This window comes from Squalius cephalus (genome assembly GCF_949319135.1).
Source record: "Squalius cephalus genome assembly, chromosome: 16".
In the NCBI taxonomy this organism is placed as follows: Eukaryota; Metazoa; Chordata; class Actinopteri; order Cypriniformes; family Leuciscidae; genus Squalius; species Squalius cephalus.
Window position 1 is genome coordinate 15,182,731 of NC_137137.1, and position 12,550 is coordinate 15,195,280.

At 39.1% G+C, this 12,550-nt stretch overlaps 1 protein-coding gene across 1 annotated transcript in view; it reads left to right on the top strand.

Moving 5' to 3' along the window:
* The first annotated feature begins 10,328 nt into the window (after nucleotides 1–10,328).
* The window catches only part of wnt2bb (wingless-type MMTV integration site family, member 2Bb), a 29,328-nt gene continuing 27,106 nt past the window's right edge, over nucleotides 10,329–12,550 (top strand). The window contains exon 1 of the mRNA XM_079897681.1: nucleotides 10,329–10,499. The gene's annotated coding sequence lies outside the window, so the exon portion shown is untranslated. The remainder of the gene's footprint in view (nucleotides 10,500–12,550) is intronic.

A 12,550-nucleotide genomic window follows, 5' to 3' on the forward strand; every position in this document is an offset into this window, starting at 1 on the left:
CTGTGTACGGTGTACATATTTTTTTTTTTTACATGTAATACTCATTTACCGTATATAAAAGCTGTTTAAGGAAAAGTTAGTGCACCTTTAACTGCTAAACTTATTTTTATTTTGCCTTGAGCGTGTAGGAATGTGTTGCTCATATCAAACACTAGATGTCAGTCTTAACCTTAACCTATATATATATAGCCAAAAGTCTTGTAAATCAAAAAAGTTTTCGCATTAAATGCACTTGATTGAACATTTATGCTATATAGTCAATTCTACATTTACCATGTCTAATATATATGTTTAAAACCTGACCAGTTAAAATGAGTATCAGTAGGGGCCTAGTTTTTTTTTATTCTCTACCCCCTATACACACTCTCTCTGCCCCTCACTGTGATAAAGGGTGATATGGGTGGTTAGATGTTAAGAGTATGTCTGTCTGTGGTAAAGAGGATGCTTGAGGTTCTTATCAGTTCCTGCTTTTGCCTCTTATGACCCAGACAGACTGGAGAGCCCCTCTTCAGCTGCCTGCCCTCCCCAGGATGAGTGCACCCTGCCGGGCCAACACTCCATCGTTACACCCTTATCTCCACCTGTGGAGGAATTCTCCAGCCATATACAGTATGCCGCTCTCCTACTACTGTGTGCTCGACAGATGAGGCCAAGTGTGCTTTAGCCAGCATCTGAGAGTGCGTGAGTAGGCATAAAAAACGTCTAAATTCGTGGTTGTATATGTAAGTAGTTCGGATGAAGGGTGTGTGTCTGTTTTGGGTCTCTTCCTCTGAAAAGATGTTAAAACTTCTCATCTCTTTCTGGCTTTGATGCTTTAAGACTCCATTTTTATAGACTGTTTGGACTGATAATCTCTGTTTACAAGCTTTACCTTTATTTACAGCGCTGTTTACGAGCTATTCTTCCTCTTAGTGTTGGGAAAGAGAGCAGGAAGGAGGAGGGAGGGAGAGTGGGAGATGAGAGGAGAGGAAAGAGTGTTTGTTGAGGAATGCAAAGTGGTGATGGGCAGGTTATGGTGTCTATGTGTGTTTGAGTGAGTGTGTATTGTAGATAGTAAAACTAGGAGAGTCATGAGAAGGTTAAGAGCCATGTTGTACTTCCCTAAAAAACTCATGATAGATCAAAGGGGGGGTCTGTCTGGTCCCTCTTCTGTGTAACTCTGTCAGTGACACTGATTTGAGCTGATCCCCTATTTTAAGTAACAAGGATTTATGCAAAAAAATTTGGCAGTGATGTGAGCTGTGAGTTCATCCCCTTTTCAGTGACAGTGATTTGAGCTGATATCTCTCCTTGAGCTGATCCCAATTTTCAATACAGTGATTTGATCCGATCTTTTTTTATCAGTGACAGTGTTTTGAGCTGATCACTCTTGTTCATTTTGACCCTTTTTCAGTGACTCTGTTTTGATCTGATCCCTCTCTCCTTAAGCTGATCCTCTTTTCAGTGAAGTGATTTGAGCTGATCTCTCTTGAACTTCTCTGTATGACAGCGACTTGAGCTGATCCCCATTTCAGAGGAGTGATTCAAGCTGTTCTCGATGTCAGTGATTTGATTTGACAGTGAATTTTTTTTTCAAGGAAGTACCGTAGACATATAATCAATTATAGAAAATTTGTTGACCGCTAAAATAACTTCTCCTCCATCTTGCCACTGACACTACAGGATGTATTGACTGATCACATACACTCCACTGACTTCACTCCTATTGGTTGTCGCTACCAAAAGTGGCTCTTCATTTGCATAAAGTTAAATATATCTCAACTTTGTGGCATCATGCATGAGATAATTTCTCTATTTGATCTAATCTCTCTCTCTGTGCCAGTGACTTTAGCTGATCTCTGTTCTTGGGCTAATTCCTCATTCAGTGACTGTGATTTGAGCTGTTCCCTCTCCTTGAGCTGATCCCCCTTTCAATACAGTGATTAGAGCTGATCTCTCTATCCATGACAGTGATTTGAGTTTCCATCCATCTTGTTCAGTTTTTTTAGTGACTGATTTGAGCTGATCCCCCTTTCTCTGGATTGATTGAGCTGATTTGAACTAATCTCTCTCTATAAATGATTTAGCAAATCTCTCTCCTTGAGCTGATCCCCTTTCAATACAGTGACTCATGAGTTCACACATACATATAATCAGATAGAGGGGGCTCCTAGATTGGAATTTGGTCCGAATCCAGAGTACTCCTCCATATTCATGAGGAGGAGTTGGGGTGGTAAACTGACATGGGACAGACGAGTCGGCTTTAGGCCTCCTCTCGTGCTGCGCCTCCAGAACTTTGTTAAGAAAACATCATTCTGATCTGATCTCTGCCAGTGACAGTGAGCTGATCCCTTTTTGAGTGACAATGATTTAAGTGGATCTTTATTTTTGTGTTAGCTATTTGAGCTGATATCTCTCCTTGAGCTAATATCTGTATTTTAAGCAGCTCTTTTTGAGCTGATCTCTCTTAAAATATATTAATTTGTTTTAAGCTAATCCTTCTATCTGAGCCAATCCTTCTCTATATGATTTGAGCTGATCCCTTGAGAGTGACTTGAGCTGATCCCTTTTTCAGTGACAGTGATTTAAGCTCAGCTGATCTCTCTATTTGAACTAATCTCTCTTTCTGACAGTGACTTAAGCTGATCCCTCACCTTGAACACATTCTTTATTCATTGACAGTGATTTGATCTAATCTCTCTCTTTACGACAGCGATTTAAAGTTGGCGTGAACCGGAAGTCGCGATAGTCTTTTCTTTTCCCTATTGTGATATAAATGCAAGAGGAAACGGCTTATTGAACAAGAAAAAATGTGGGGAGGGACTTGATTTTGTCCATGAGGAATTGACTGGATTTGGATCGTCATGGTTCGCTATTGCTGTGATCTCTTGTGAGAAACCAGTTGTCCCACCCTCTCGCGAGTCATCAGAGAAGAAAAGAAGAGATGTTGTTGCAAGATGAAGGTGAAATTATTTTGGTTAAGTTACCTGAAAAGTGAAGCCAAAGCATTTCAATCGCCCCCTGGTGGTTGGCTGCAGTACAGGTCATAAACCCCACCCTCTCCATGTAATCGAATGGGACACGAGCCAAACTGAATAATCTAATTACAATTAAAATATTTTTTTTAATTTCATTTTAGGAATTTATTATCACGCAGACGTATGTTCAAGTTTTCCTTTTTCCAGTAACTTTGGTTTTACTTAGTTATTTGATGCTATAGAAACGGGGTGTATTTTGGCTTCGTTTTTCTACAGTAAAAGCAAGTGGAGACGTGCAGTTCATCTTTTTACAGTCTATGAAAATTGCAAAGGCACATGAATTGTAAAATAAATAAATAATAATAATGATGTGCGCAGATAAATCATTTATAATAAGGACTGCAATATTCCTAAACATTTTTTTTTATTTTGATGTCATTGTTATTTTAAGGTGATCCCTCTCCTTGACCTAATTTTTCATTCAGTGACAGTGATTTGAGCTGATTTCTCTTTATGACAGTGACTTTAGCTGATCCCTCTCTCAGTGACAGTGATCCTTCTCCTGCATAGTTCAGACTCTCTCTGTGGCAGTGACTGATCCCTCTTCTATGTAACTCTCTTGTCTATTTTCTGCTCTAATAGATGGTAAACGTCTGTGTGAACACAGCAGTGGGATCCAGAGCAGAAAAAATGTTTACAACACTGTGATCTATCGACCATTAACAACAGGCTTAAAGCAGCCAACCCACATATCTCAGCATAACTCTGCACACCATGGAGAATATCACTGCATGATGGATTCACCAGTGTAAATGAGAGTGCTTTGTGCATGTGTGTGTTTAGTACATATGTGTACTGGAATGGTTGGTTTGCTTCTAGATTACAGAAATGTCATTACATAAGACTGTGACTGTCTGTCTGTGTGGGTGGGTGGAGTAAGGTGGATTGCATTGATGCACGTGATATTAGCATAGCTAATAGGGCTCAGAATTATTAAAGGGTTAGTTCACCCAAAAATGAAAAGTCTGTATAGTTATCATTAAAACTGCCACATAAAAACATTTTATATCTGGAGGCCTATATCTCTGAATGCTTATTTCGTCATATAGCATAGATGGTCAAAGCTAACAGGCCTAAATACTCAAACTGATTTCTGCAGTGATTCAGTGCAGCTGGACACAAATCTTCGTGGCAGGGCATTTCACAATTTAGCTTCTTTTAAGTTTTCTCCAACATAATATCACAAGAAATGAGTGCAAAAAAACTTCAGATCATAATCAGAGGCCATCACACACAGAATTCAGCATGTGTTTTAGTGTAAAATCCAGCATGATTGAACTGCCAGATACATGGCCTGAAAAATGATCAAATAGTTCAAAGGAGCTGGTATTAGTATTGATTTGGTATTAGTGATTTGAAATGGCCCTCAGAGGGAGGAGATTCTTATCGCAGAGCGGGTCCACCTCACACCAACACATGTAAGCTATGTGAAGATAAAAAAACAAAACAACATGAGGGTAGGAGAACTCCAAAAGCAAAACAAATCCAAAGCAAAATACTGAGATGCCAAAACATCTGCTTCTATGTTAAAAGAGAATAAACGTACCAATAAGGTAGCAAAGATCCCAAGAAGGCCCAGAGCTATTTTATCAAAATATGCAACAGAATAAGGCCCTGTTTACACGAGAACGCTCGCGGGTGAAAACGTAAAAATATTTTATCAGATGTGCCTTTCGTTTAGACGGCGACGGCGTTTTTGGGGCTTAAAAACGCAAAAAAGTGAAACCACCCTCCAGAGTGGAAATCTTAAAAACACTCCACCGTCGCGTTTCCGTCTAAAGGGTAAAAACCAGGGGGGCAATGTTCCGGAAAACATTGAAGCTTCCCCGGGCGCCGCCATTGATTAGCAGACCATCACCTGCTGTTAGCATTCCATTGACTCCCATTCATTTTGGCGTCACTTTGACAGCGAATAACTTTACATCTGAGGCGTTTAAAGACTCCATTTGTCCATTATTTATTTCTAAAGAAACACGAAAATGTATAAAAGGCTCCATTACCTTGTATCTTACGTTATGGCCCCGTAGAAGCCATTTTTGTAAAAATAGGCTAACGATTGCGTCATAACCACACGACTCTCTGTCGCACAGTAGAGAGATTACCGTATGGACAGGAGGAGAAGCTCGTGGGCAATCGGGGGGACGTGGAGGCAAAATGACAAAATAATTAATCAGAATACTTAGCAAAAGTTGCTCCTGCTCCTAGCTCATGGACACCTCCTACTCACGCTCTCCGTCTCTGCAAGTTTCGGAAGGGAATGATTCAGATTTCTCACGTCACATCTACGTCGTCGAGCTCAGTTTGAGTCTGCGCAGTACGCTCGACCATCAGGAAGTGAGTGCTTCTAATTGACTTCACTTTTCTCCGTTGAAACCTATGGGGTCGCTGTGTCCAGTTTATATACTGTCTATGGTAAAAACGCAAAAGTCTGCTAGACAGTGAAGGCACTGATCTGCTCACGATCTGCTTCACATTGCCACCTAGCCGTCTGGAGTGCATACTACATCGAATTTCACACATTTTTGCGTCACCATATGCACGCAGATTTCCCCCCCATAACGCTCGTCTAAACGCAGAATAAAAAGTGATAACGCTACGCCACTTTTGCGTTTTCTCTTCAGATCGTTTCCGTGTAAACATAGCCTAAGGGTATGTTTACACAACATAATTTTCAACCAAAAACAGAAAACTTTGTATGCGTTTTGGCCGTTCATTTACACGACAACCGTTTTGGGGGTTTGAAAATGCAACCTTGGGTTTAAAAGTGCAAGGTTTTGAAAAAGATTTTACCATCTCCATGTAAACAACAAAAACGTGAATTTGTGAAAACGGGGGTGTCATGCCCATGCGTATTATGTGTTCAGTCTATAGGTGTGGGGCTTCTCTGTACTAAGTGACATCGCCAACTACTGGCCTGGCATGCATAATACAGCATTTTTAGTCGTATTTGCAGATCCGTGGGAACGGCGTTCGCTTTGAAAACATTGTCATTTGTTTTTACATCGTTTTCATGTACAAAACAGCTTGATGAAAATGTGTGATCAAATGTGACTAAATCAAGTCAAAATATTTATAAACTGTTGAGTTCGGTGTTTTTAGTGTTCTGGAGTAAATAATTTAAAGTAACAACATTACTAAAAAAAAATTCAGTAGCATCACAGTAGGTTTTATGGTAAAAGAATACTTTTATCAACTGATTTTAATGTTATGCTTTATTCCACATGCATATTTAAAACTGACTGAACTCAAGCGAAACTGCAATGCAATGTTAGAAACCGAATTGTTTTAGTGAATTGGTTCGTTTCGTCAGTTTATGTAAATTAACTGATTTTTTTTATTTTTTTTATTACTGATTGATGTGCTGCACAGCATTTTATTTTTTTCTGAACTGTGTTTTTGGTGCACTGGGTAGGATAAGCCAAAGACTGCCTGAAGACTGATCACTGAGTTTTCATTATCTTAGGACTGATGTGTTACACGCCTGAATGCAAAGATATGCTGCTGTTATCAATGCAAGGCCACAGGGTCAGACAACACCTCAAAAAGGCAAACACACACACATTTGCACACACAAACACTCACTTGATAGCAAGGGCTGGTGTGAAAAGTGAGAGTTGGCAGGTGAAAAGAAACAAATGTCAAGTAGCAGAAATCAGAACAGCTGGAGAAAAATGATTTACACACTACAGGAGTGTGTGTGTGTGTGTGTGTGTGTGTGTGTGTGTGTATGTGTCAAGCATCAATGTTTGTATTTCTCAGTATCTATCTATCTATCTATCTATCTATCTATCTATCTATCTATCTATCTATCTATCTATCTATCTATCTATCTTATTTTTTATCTGTTTGCTGTATTTTGAATGCAGCTTTTTAACTTAACCAGCAAGACTTTCTTGGAAAAACAACTTCATCATGAAACTGGTTTCCCAAAGAAGTATTGCTGGTCATGTTGGTCGAGCAGTTTCAGTAGCTAAATGGCAAAAACAAAAAACATAGCTATACCGGTCCACCAGCTAACAGCACCAAACCAGCACTAATCGGCATAAATCCGCATAGATGGAAATGGATATGCCTGCTAGAGCATAAACTACACTGATCACAATTATGCCAACACACATAAGCAGTGTGCTGTGCTATGTTGTGTGTTGCATGTGTCTCTCTGTCAGTTTGCTGTTCGTGGGTGTGATGAGGTGTGAAGTAACGCAGCCAGTTGTTTACAAACAGACGTGCGGCTTGACAGGTCGACGCTCTCGTTGTTTGTGTTTTGCGTTCCATCGAAGCTGGCGGACACTGACCCAGGGCGAGAGGAGTCGGCAGAGAGCGGGGAGTGTTTGAAAAGATGCAGATAAGTGGAGAGCCACATTCCGTACGCTGACCGGAGGCGTCTGAGAGGCACAACACACTCACAGGATCAAACCCAGCCTCTGCTTTGACTCTGATGGTTTGGACCGCAGAATGTTTTCGGTTCAAGCTTGTGTCCCAGATGCTGACTGATGTTTTTGAGAGGCTTGCAAAACATTCCCTTAAAATATAGATCCGCTAAGCAATATCTCAAATGACAGTTTTGTTCTTGACACACCTTTCATTCAAACAGTAAATGAGGGAAATGCAGATAGAGAAGGATGCTACATATTTATGGCTGACAGTTTTTGCCTGAAATACAAAAAAACAAATATAAATGCAACTTTGTTTTTTCTATACACTACGGTCCAAAGTAAATTTTTTAAAGTCTCTTATGGTCACCAAGACTGTATTTATTCAATCAAAATGAGGCCGGATAAAAGGTCAAATGAATTATCTCACACAGTGCTCTACTATTTACTTCATCTATCAGAGAATATACTGTAAGATATACTGTAAGTATATTATTTTGTTGATGAACATCCACTTTACACTCTTGGAGGTCTTGAAAACCATTAAAAAACCACAAGTCAGCTTGAATTTTATGGCTCTTTACTAGCATGACAGTTTGCATGTGAATTAAAGTATTAGTTGGCCCAAAATGAAAATGATCCCATAATTTACTCACCGTCAAGCCATCCTAGGTGTATATGACTTTCTTCTTTCAGCCAAACACAATCGGAGTTATATTAAACAATATCCTGGCTCTTTCAAGCTTTATAATGGGAGTGATTTTGTAGCCCAAAAAAGTGCATTCATCCATCATAAAAGTAATCCATACTGCTCCAGGGGTAAATAAAGGCCTTCTGAAGCAAAGCAGTGCGTTTTAGTAAGAAAAAAATCCATATTTATAGCTATAAACTATAATCACTGGCTTCCAGTAATGGACGTACACGAGTCTGGTTCTGGCAAAAGAGTGACCTCTGACCCGACGCATGACGTATTGATGTACGCGGAAGCGCAGGGGATAGAGCAAAACAGAACACCGGTCATGAATTAGAAGTCTAGAATTTTTAAAGAGAAATGTTGGAGGAGCTTGAATTTGTTGCCCAGCCCTCTTTGTTTGAACCGGGAGAGGCATCTACTCTTACCTAAGCTTATACGCTACTCCTACATCCACTCACGTCATGCGTCAGGTCAGAGGTCACTCTTCCACCGGAACTTCACTTGTGTACGGCCGTTACTGGAAGCCAGTGAAGTTATAAGTTATAACTTATATTTAAGTTATAAATATGGATATTTTTCTTACAAAAATGCAATGCTTCACTTCATAAGGCCTTTAATAACCCTCTAGAGCCATATGGATTACTTTTATGATGGATGGATGCACTTTTTTGGACTTCAAAATCTCAGTTACTATTCACTCCAATTATACAGCTTGGAAGAGTCAGGATATTTTTTTAATATGACTCTGATTATGTTTGGCTGAAAGAAGAAAGTCATATACACCTGCAGTATGGCTTGAGGGTGAGTAAATTATGGGATCATTTTCATTTTTTGGGTGAACTAACCCTACATAATTACATAACCACAGTGAATATCTCTACATGACGAATTAAATTATGCGCATGCCTTACAAAGCATAAATCTGTATTCAGAATTCAGAAGAATCATTTTGACGTTTGTAATATAAATGCCGAGGTGTCTCGTCCTTCAGCCGAATACGCTACTGTAATGAAGATGAACATAACTTTTAATAAGCAGGGGAAAGTCCTGACTTTAAACAAATAACCATTTAAATGTTTAGGAAGTTTGTGTTGTAAGGATGTACAGGGAGCCTTAAAAACGCTGACTCGCTAGGTTTTTTTCTCTTTAAAATCATATTTCTATTAATTCAAAAGAATGTGAGGGAATACCCAATGCTATCTCACGACCAATTCGTACGAATTCGAACGAGTGATAAAAAGTTGGCTAATTCGTACGAATTCGTATGACCTCACTCGTACGAATTTGTACGATTTGTCTAAACCCACGTGATGGGTAGGTTTAGGGGCGGGGTCAGGGGTAGGTCATTCGTATGAATTCATACGAATTGGGTAATTCGTACAATATGTACGATTTAGCCACCTCATAGAATTCGTACGAATTGCCGTGAGATCAGGCTGGAATACCAATATGGTTGTGCGGTGGCTTCGATTTTTATGACGTCATTAGCAATCCAGTCATTTATACAGATCAGTGTATATCACACTTTGTTTCTTGTTGTTGTGAATATATATATCACAATGTAAGAGAGTCCCGCCCAAACTCGCACCATTGGTTGAGCCGATGTTGCTGTTTCTGGCTTGTTGAGATGCTTAAACAAACAGAGCGGTGTTTTGATAGCGCCACAGTGTTTACCCGTTTCAGGTAAATCAACCTACAAACAGCTTACTTTTTCTTGTCTCTGTATATCAAGCCGGGACAGGAGATATTAAGTGTATGTGAATATGAGGAACACACAGCAAGCAAAAGCAGCCTGACATTACAAGCTGTCAAATCACAACAGCCACATCACTGAAAGAGAGAGAATAAGACAAAGAGGGTCCGTACCGAGGGACCACCGAGGGTTCTATTAAAAGCACATGGTGGGTGGGGGGCAGACTATGTTCTGGTTTAGGGGCTGTGGAACAGCACGACCAGGCCTCTAAGATCTGTGTAATCTACAACAGACCAGACCACCTAAACCTCCCACCTCCCCCTTCTCTCTTTCATCTTCCTCTCTTCTAGTCTAATCTCGCCTTAGAACACATCTTGGTCATTTTAAACCATTTTTCTCATGATTCCTTCACGATAATGATTCATCACCTCTCATCATATCAATCTTGCAGATATTTGATTTTAACTCAAGTGTGAGGTGAAGACCGCCATGGTAGAGCGATCTGGTCAGTGGCCTCTCTTTCGCTCACTCTCACTCTTTTTCTCTGTCAGGTGAAATATGGCTAGAGTTGGGTAAAAGTTTTTTGGCCTTCTCAGCGGCTGACTTCATTTGAAATGGAGAGCGGTTTCACGCTGCTTGCAAAATCATAACTCAGGCAGGCAGGAGGAGAAGCCAGAAACTCGGCCCAGAGATTCGAGATGCTCAGTCAGTCTTCTCTGCAGGTACAGAAAACACCAGTCCATCTCAGGTCAGAGGGTCCAACCTGCTTACTCACACAAACACAGTCTCTCAGTCATACTTCAAACACAGCCAGAGTGCCTAACACTCGTCTGTTTCTATCTATCTATCTATCTATCTATCTATCTATCTATCTATCTATCTATCTATCTATCTATCTATCTATCTATCTATCTATCTATCTATCTATCTATCTATCTATCTATCTGTCTGTCTGTCTGTCTGTCTGTCTGTCTGTCTGTCTGTCTGTCTGTCTGTTTGTCAATCAATCTAACATTCTATCATTATGTCTATCTAACATTCTATCTATCTATCTATCTATCTATCTATCTATCTATCTATCTATCTATCTATCTGTCTGTCTGTCTGTCTGTCTGTCTGTCTGTCTGTCTGTCTGTCTGTCTGTCTGTCTGTCTGTCTGTCTGTCTGTCTGTCTGTCTGTTTGTCAATCAATCTAACATTCTATCATTATGTCTATCTAACATTCTATCTATCTATCATTCTATCTGTTTGTCTGTCTGTCTGTCTATCTATATCAATCTATCGTTCGTTCTATCTATCTACCATTCTATCTATCTATCATCTATCATTCTATTGTTCTATCTATCATTTGTTATATCCATCATTCTGTCTATTGTTTGTTCTATCATTCTGTCTATCATTTGTTCTATCATTCTGTTTATTGTTTGTTCTATCATTCTGTCTGTCGTTCTATCATTTGTTCTATCATTTTGCCTATGGTTCTGACTATCAATTTTGTTCTATTTTTTTGTCTATCATTTGTTCTATCATCCTATCATTCTGTCTATCATTTGTTCTATCATTCTGTCTATCATTTGTTCTATCATTCTGTCTATCATTTGTTCTATTATTCTCTTTATTGTTTGTTCTATCATTCTCTCTATTGTTTGTTCTATAATTCTGTCTATCATTTGTTCTATCATTCACAGTATCTATTGTTCTGACTATCATTTGTTCTATTATTCTATCTGTCGTTATATATTTTGTTCAATCTTATGTGATGTCTATCTATCTATCTATCTATCGTTCGTTCGTTCGTTCGTTTGTTCGTTCGTTGTATTTATCTGTTGTTCTATTGTTCTGTCTGTCTATCTTTCTGGGTGTTGACCTTTGGTCTGAATGTTCTTCCAACTCACGTGTAGCACACGGAGAGAAAAAGACAAAGAAACAAACTCTGTTCCATCACATCAAAATGACATCAGCAGAGAAATATCACCATCTCAGGAAACAAAGGTGCTGCAATCCTCTAATATCACCTGCCAATAGTTTTAACACACGGTAAAGAAATCTGGCCAAATGCGATATCTCTCTTTCTCTCTACCTCTATCTCGCTCTCTCTCGCTCTCTCTCTCTCTCTCTCTCTCTCTCAGCATTTGTCTCTGGAGAATGATGAAAGAAACACAAATCATTCAGATGTAGTGATCGTTCAGAGGAATAACAGTTTGATTTTTTGGAAAAATGATTTCTTGAAGTGTTATTTGGCAGAACTGATGAAATATGAGCAGTTAGAACAGATCTCTCTATCAGATCCAATCCACAGAAATATGAAGGCTTTGGAACTTAGTTAAAGTAATTAATTTGCATACACTTAAACTATAAATGAGTCATTCAGTCCAGTCCTGATATGTCAAGAACTTAAAATTTCAGTTTTGTTTAAGCATATTGGTTATTTCATGATGTTGTCATATTCAAGATGCTGTTTAATCCATTTTTAGCATTGACTTCACTCGATGACCCTGCCAAAAATCCACTGCAAAAACCGCATGGAAGTTTGGGACGAGACATACATGACCTTTCTGTTAAAATATGTACAAAAACTTCATCTAATATTTCAGCTTGTAAAGAATGAATGAAAAACAGGAAAAGATTACAAAATGTGAACCACTGCCATAAACAAATGCAGATTTAACTTTCAGCTGATTAGAGATATCATTTACCACAGAAAACATATAAGTCAGCAACAGTCGCATTACTTTAGTCACCCATAATTGTAATGAATAATTCTTTGCTTCTT